This window comes from Cetorhinus maximus, chromosome 2, assembly GCF_964194155.1.
Source record: "Cetorhinus maximus chromosome 2, sCetMax3.hap1.1, whole genome shotgun sequence".
NCBI lineage: Eukaryota > Metazoa > Chordata > Chondrichthyes > Lamniformes > Cetorhinidae > Cetorhinus > Cetorhinus maximus.
In genome coordinates this window covers 119081886-119089349 of record NC_135880.1, presented here as the reverse complement: position 1 = coordinate 119089349, position 7464 = coordinate 119081886, and positions in this window count along the sequence as shown.

Below are 7464 nucleotides of genomic sequence, written 5' to 3'. Positions count from 1 at the left end.
GGTGGCACAAGGGCAGAAGAAAAGGTCTGCCACCCATGGTTGAATGCATCAGCAGAATCTGCTGGGGGAGGTTGCAGTATCTGCATATTTTTAAGCCATTTTAAAAATCTTTTTTGAGCCTTTAATAGGAAATAACTGATTCTGAGATCGGGGGTCTTTACAATGTTAGCTGTGACCAACTTCCTGTTTGTGGCATTACATCTCTGCCGCATGACATCTTGGCCTACAGTGCCGATTGGGTGTGGATCCTCCCTTCGATCCTCTCATTGACTTCCTTCCTGCCGGATGGCCACTAAATGGCCATCCGACGCTTGATTTAATGAGCAGGGATGGCGGGGTGGGAGTGAGCAGGACACTCAGTCCCAGATTTTCACCATAATGGAGATGTTCTCCATCATGGTGAAAATAGCAGCAATGACCAAAAATTGTAAGTTTCATCACCAAACATGGCACATCTCATTTTCATGGGGGTGGGCCATGTTTCTTGCATTCACGGTTTACAGAAGCCGTTGGCCATTCAAATCATCAGCTGCTTCCATGAAAGTGGGATTTTGGTAGGCCTGGAGTCTGAAACCCGACATGTGCACATTAGACCAGGTAAGAGCAAGGTCTTAATGTTTTGGGTAACCAGGGTTGGAGAGGTAGGGTACCCCTTTGGACCTGGTCCCAGGTCACCTTTGGGGGAGGTAAGGTGCCCTTTGAGATTGTTAAAAGTAGGCATAAATGTGTGCATAAAGTGCATAAACTTGTTATTGTCAAACTCATTAAAACTGTCAACATTCCTGTCAAAATCAACTGTCAAAGGTACCTATCAAAGGTACCTGTCGAAGGGAGCTGTGAAGAAATTTAGAAGTCCTGCCCTTTAAATCTTTGAAAAAAATGTCTGCAGTATTTTTTTAATCATTCCTTGCTATTTCATTCTGTCATTGACATAAGCCTGAGGGTTTCCATTACTGGGTCATTGCTGCATGACTGATTTTACAAAATTCCATTATCACAGTAGGGTGCCTGTCATTTCACAGTTTGATTGACAGCTACAAGTGGTTATGGACTCTGATGTGTGACTATGGATTCCAATGCTTGTTGTTATAAGGGATTGTGCACTTGAATGAACTGTTTGCTGTAAGGCTCTATTTAGCTGAAGGGATGTAAACTCAATAAATAGGTTTTTATGAATGAGAGTGTTTTTTTCAATATAGTGAAGTCTGCAATATACATGAAGAGCTTTATTTTGTAGAACCGTATTTTATCTCATCTCTACGAGTCCTGAGGTCTGCCCATGGAGGATGTTACGTGAGCTGGAATGGTAGGTGTAAAGGCAAAAGGTGGTAGGTGGGGGTCACAGGTTGGCATGTGTTGGCACTAAGTTAGCATAGGGGCTAAATAGGGCCTTGGAGGTGGTTGGAAGGGCATAGATTGGCATAGGGGCTATAAAGAGCAATGGGGGTGTGATGAAAGGCATAGGGATATAGGAGCAGGAGTAGGTCATTTGGCCCCTTGAGCCTGCTCTACTATTTAACTAGATCGCGAATGATCTTCTATCTCAATGCCATCTTCCCACGCTACCCCTGTATCCCTTGATGTCTTTGGTATCTAGAAATCTATCGACCTCTGCATTGAACATATTCAATGACTGAGCCTCCAAAGCCCTCCGGGGTAGAGAATTGCAAAGATTCACCACCCTCTGACTGAAGAAATTCCTCCTCATCTCGGTCCTAAGTGGCTTGCCCCTTATTCTGAGACTATGCCCCCTGGTTCTAAACGCCACAACAAGGGGAAACATCCTTCCTGCATCTTCCTGGTCAATCACCAGACAGATGTCGAACCCTGTAAGAATTTTGTACACTTGAGGTCACGTCTCATTCTTCTAAACCCTAGAGAATACAGGCCCAGTTTCCTCAATCTCCTCATAGGGCAATCCCGCCATCCAGGGATTAGTCTGGTGAACCTTTGTCAGACTCTCGCTATGGCCAATATAACCTTCCTTAGGGTAGGAGACCAAAACTGGACACAATACTCCAGGTGTGGCCTCACCAAGGCTTTATACAATTGCAGCAAGACTTCCTTACTCCTATACTCAAATCTCCTTGCAATGTTTCAGGGTGCTTTTTTTTATATATCTTTCTCTGTGAAGACAGACACAAAGTATTTGTCAAATCCCCTTGCAATGATGTATTTGTTTAGCTTTGCTGCCATTTCCTTATTACCCATTATAAATTCTCCATTCTCTGCCTATACTAATAGAACTAATAGAATCTTTGACTTCTGTTAGCCATAGTTGGATCATTTTTCTTGCTGGCTCTTAATTGGCAAATAGGTTGGCATAAGGGCTATAAAGGACCATGAGGATGGGTGGAGGGGCATAGGTTGGCATGGAGGGAATGAGTGGTTATGGTGTGGGTGGGGGCATGAGGTGGCATGGGTTGGTATGAATGGGGCATGGAGAGCGTGGGGGAGGGGGTGAGGGGTGGAGGGATGTTTCATGTTTTAATCTTTATTTTTAAACTTTGGACACGGTGCCGGAGCCCTGAGGCAGGCTTCCACCCAGCCCACCTCTGCACCCACATCCTCCTCAGTTCTTCCCCGGTCACCCGTCCCCGCTTTTAACCCAGCCTGCCCTCTTCCCACCCACCCCCCGTCTCATCCTGAACCGATAATCTGATGGCCAGGCAGCCATATTTAAAAGTTGGGTTCATGGAGCCGGGAATTCTCCCATCTCTGTACACCTGACCCAGGAGCGAACATCTGGACCTCAGTTTTCATTCTGCTTCCCTCACCCCGCCAAGCAACATAAAATTTAGCCCATACAATAGTAAAGTGCATAAGGAGGCCATTTAGACTATCAAGTCTGCATCAGCACTTTCAAAGAACAATTTAGTTAGTCCCACTTGTCCGCTCTTTCTCTATATCCCTGCAATTTTTATTCCTTCATGTATTTTTCCAATTCCCTCTTGAAAGTTATAATTAAATCTGTTTCTACCACCTCAGTGCATTCCAAATCCTAACCGCTTGTTGCATAAAAAAGTTTTTTCTCCTGTCACTTCTGGTTCATTTGCCTATCACCTCAAATCTGTGCACTCTATCAACCACTCAGCCATTTGAAAGTTTGTCTTTATTTACTCTATCATACCCCTTCTTGACTTAAAACACTATCCGATCTCCTCTTAGTCTTGATATATGGAATATAGTCTGAGACACAGCATATCTGATTTATGAACAGTAATATTGTGATAAAAGTGAAAAAAGGAAGATAGGAAAGCCACAATTATGAGAGAGAAAAAAACAAAGAAAAATACATAAGGTTGCTTCAATATGCAAATCAAGGTCCTATGTCAGTAGTTGGACATCAGCTGTAAACTTCAGATACAAATGCACAATGCATCCTCTATCCAGTTGTACCAGGCACATTGATGATAAATAATGATCCTTATAAGGACCCACTGGATGCTGTTTGGAAAACAGACCAGGCAGTTTTCATTTTATATTGTTATGGGTGATAAGGAGCTTGTTGGGCCACAAAACCTTGAGCCCTGCCATTGGCCCCAAGAAGGCTTCCACACAGAATGGCCTCCCACCCCAGTGCTCTCAAAACCTGACTACTAGTCGGTTCAGCATAGAAACTGTTGATTGCCCACTCTTCCACAAGTGATAATTTGCAGCAGGACACCCATTTGGCATCCAAAACTTGTATTTAATTAAGGCCCAAACAAAAATTGAGTGAAAGCCTCACACTGGCACAAATGGTTGGGCAGGCAGAGCAGGTGCTCTGCCAACTTTCATTTTTGATGGAGGTCCACAGCCATAGTCTTCTAAGAAAGGCATTGAGAAAATTACATAGATTTCCTTTCAGATGTATAGTTCTGGGTCACTTGCACCCTGGTCAAAATACACCTTATAACAATGAAATAATGTGATGCTTGGAATATTTTTCTCTATTAATGCATACAAAGCAGAAATAACTTGAATTATAAAGTGTTTTTCTTGTGCTCGGAGATGCCAAATCACTTCACAGGCAAAGAATTACTTTTGAATTGTAGTCACTGTTGTAGTTTCAGCAAATGAGGTAATCAATTTGTGCATATCAAAAACCTAAAAATAGCAGTGAAATAAAAGGTCAGTTAATATGTTTTATGTTATTCTGATAAAGGTCAAAAACCTGAAATTTTAACTCAATTTTTTTTTCTCCACAGATGTTGCCTGACCTGCTGAGTACCTGTGGCATTTTCTTATTTTTTATTCTGCTTTAATTTGATGTTTGTTGAATAATAAATGTAGGCTAGTAATTCCTTACTCCATTTTAAATAGTGCCGTGATCTCTTTCCCATCCACCTGAACAAGTAGAAATGACATTGTTTTACTATCTTATCTGAAACATAGCATTTCTGACAATGTTGCACTTCCTCAGTATTGCGTTGAAGTCAGCTTAGATGTGTGTTCAAGTCCTGCTGTGGGCTATCTTTTTAACTTCAAAGGTGATGGGCCTAGAACTGCATTTCTGTCCTGTAACTGAGGTTGTTGGCTTTATATGGCTATTAAATTTTATTTCAACAAAGGTATATCAATCCCATCATTTAAATTTAGTGCTTCTGTTGTCCCTAGCATATAAAATTCTATTAAAACAAAGATTTGGGCATTCATAGAAAAGGCAAAGGAGGAGCTGATTTATTTCATTACTGACATGTGGTTTAGAACTGTTTCTGTAATATGTATCTCTCTGTGGTTACACCTGGGTCAGATTTAAAGAACTGACAGCAACTTCCATTGCATACCCCTACAGCTGTTTTTGTACCAAAATAGTATAATACTTTACCTCATTTCTACAGTAGCGTTCTGCTCCAAACATTAAACTATTAATACAAGCATGCTGTGCTTGGCTTTATCATAAAAATTCTCCAGCAGGGATCAATTTGGCTGATATCTTGAGGATCATTAGGGATGGCAAGCCTAACCAAAAGGCAGTCTTCTGTGAAGACCCTGAAGTTTTGGGCACAACTACCTAGAAACAGATCAGTCTGTAACATTGCGGCTTCTGTTACAAACATTTGTTCACCTTTCATTGTTGTAAATAGCATTGAACAACTTTCATAATTCCAGAAGGAAAGTTTTCCTACAACATTCTCTCATTTATGTTGCCAAAATGCAACACTTCACTTTTTAATATTTTGGAAAATTCCCTATATCCCATGCCTTTAACTTAGGCACTTGATGTCAATGTGATTTCTGTGATTGAGAAACTGATTGAGGCTGTTTGAAAAAAGAACACAAGAGCAGAAGTGTCCTTCTTTCAGTATCACTCAGCAAGGCAAACACTCCTTCCTGCAGGATTACAGGTAAACACAAGCTTGCACATCCAAGGTTCTCAATGTGACTAAATAATGCTCAGATCAATGGGACCATCAATCTGACTATATCACCATTTGGTGTAATTCTATAGCCTTGGCTTTGGCAGCTTTATTTTACTATTGGAATTGACAATGGACGCAGGATGTAATCAGGATGGGGTTCAGCCTATTTATTGGCAAACAAGTACACAATACTGTCACCATGAATAACACAAAAAGCAGTGGAAGGAAACAAGTCTACATCAATCAAAACCTACTTGACAATTATAATCATCAGAACAGAAGTTATGGCAATCTGTTAATTAGAGTCGTTGAAGGAAATTGCCGAGATCAGTCTTCTCATTACGAAATGCCAAGAACATTGGGTGCCTAGGGTTCATTCATTCAAGTAACAGAATATCTGGGACCTCCTCATCCTTCCTTTCTTACAGAAAGCATTTTAGTACCATGAGCAATATTACATTGTCATTGATTCATCAAAAACAGTAGGTTGTTTAGCTAACAAACTTTCCAAAAATAAAGTTACACTGCTTTGGCATAAATTAATAACTGTGCAACATCTGTGTAATTCAGATCTGATGTAATTAACTATGGAAAGTAGCATAGCTCTCTCTGGAACTAACATTATCCACTGATCATATGTTTTTGTTTAAATAAACAAACAAACATGTTTTGAGCCTCATCTATTCCTACAATTGTATACAATTTTAGCTTATTTATAATTTATTTTTGTTGCTCTGGGGTATTTCTAACCTAGTTAAACAGGTTTCCCTTATGTTCTTGCTATGCTATAACTTTGTTATTAGTAGCCAAAATGTGATCTGAAAAATGTACAGAGCATCCACGTTCCACTTCATTGCAGTTACACTAACTCTTTCAAAATTCACCTGACTTGCTGGCCTGGGAGTGCATTACCATTGAAGCAAGATTTTGTCTGTGCACAGTGTGCAATGAAATTGTGAATATGATCAATAGATACACTTCATTACACATTGTCCCATTCCAATGCAAAATGAGAATTTGACAATCTGCCGATGCCAGTACATGCATTGAAACCACTCAGTCTATAGATTCATGCCAGTCGGTATCAGTCAGTAATCAAGTGCTACATTTTTCTCTGAAACTGAAATAACCAAGGCAGATATAGGCAACATACAACACGGCGTAGACTGTATGTGCTTGTAGGGTACAGAGATGAAATTTGGAAGAAATCAGTGCGTCTAATTGTGTTCAGTTACCATGCCCCGACTCACATAACCAAGGCAGTATGAGGATAATTTCAATGGAGATGAAAATCGGGAGAGCTGCATAACGTGTATGAGAGATGTGATGGAATCAATATCACCCATTTTAGAAATATCTCTCAAAATCAAAATTATCCCCTATTATTACATGCAATCCACCTCTGTTGGTCTTGTTATTATGAAAGAAACTTTTGAGAGGGTCAGCTGGGTTGATAAGTGCAGAATCCTATCACGGTGCTTCAGAGTCTCCATACCAAACTGCTAAGAATCAAAACAGATTGTTGGCTGGATTTTAAGTTTGCAATATGTTGGGAGTTGGGGAGGGTCAGGTGGGCGTGACTGGTAGTGCATGGGAAACCCAGAAGTCATTGCACTGTATCTGTCAGTGACTTTTAACCAAGACACAGCATTACCATATAACTTTTGGGTTTCCCAACCAATTAGTGCCAGTGGGTGTGAAGATGGTTCACATGACATGATTTCAACATGTCTATTTAAAGGGACACTCCAAACATACAATTTAAAGGAGTTTGGAGTAGAAAACCAAAGAGAAGGAAGTGCCAGAATGCAATCCAAGCACCTGCAGCAGATGATCCTGGTCACAGACAACAACAACTCCTCAGAGGAGGAGATTCCCTTTAAGGGTGTACCATCACAAGACTGGTGCAGACCATGCACCAGCTCAGATACTCACACTTAGGTGGAACTAGTGAGGCAGGTCTTTGGATTTACAGCAGGTGACTCACAAATCACAAGTGAGCAACAGCGGATGGTGGAGCCAGGGACAGCAGTGAGACTCCTGGGCCGAGGGCACAGGATGCTCCAAGCTCTGCTTAGCTGGACACAGATGCTGTACCTCAGGGCCTGTTAACCAACAG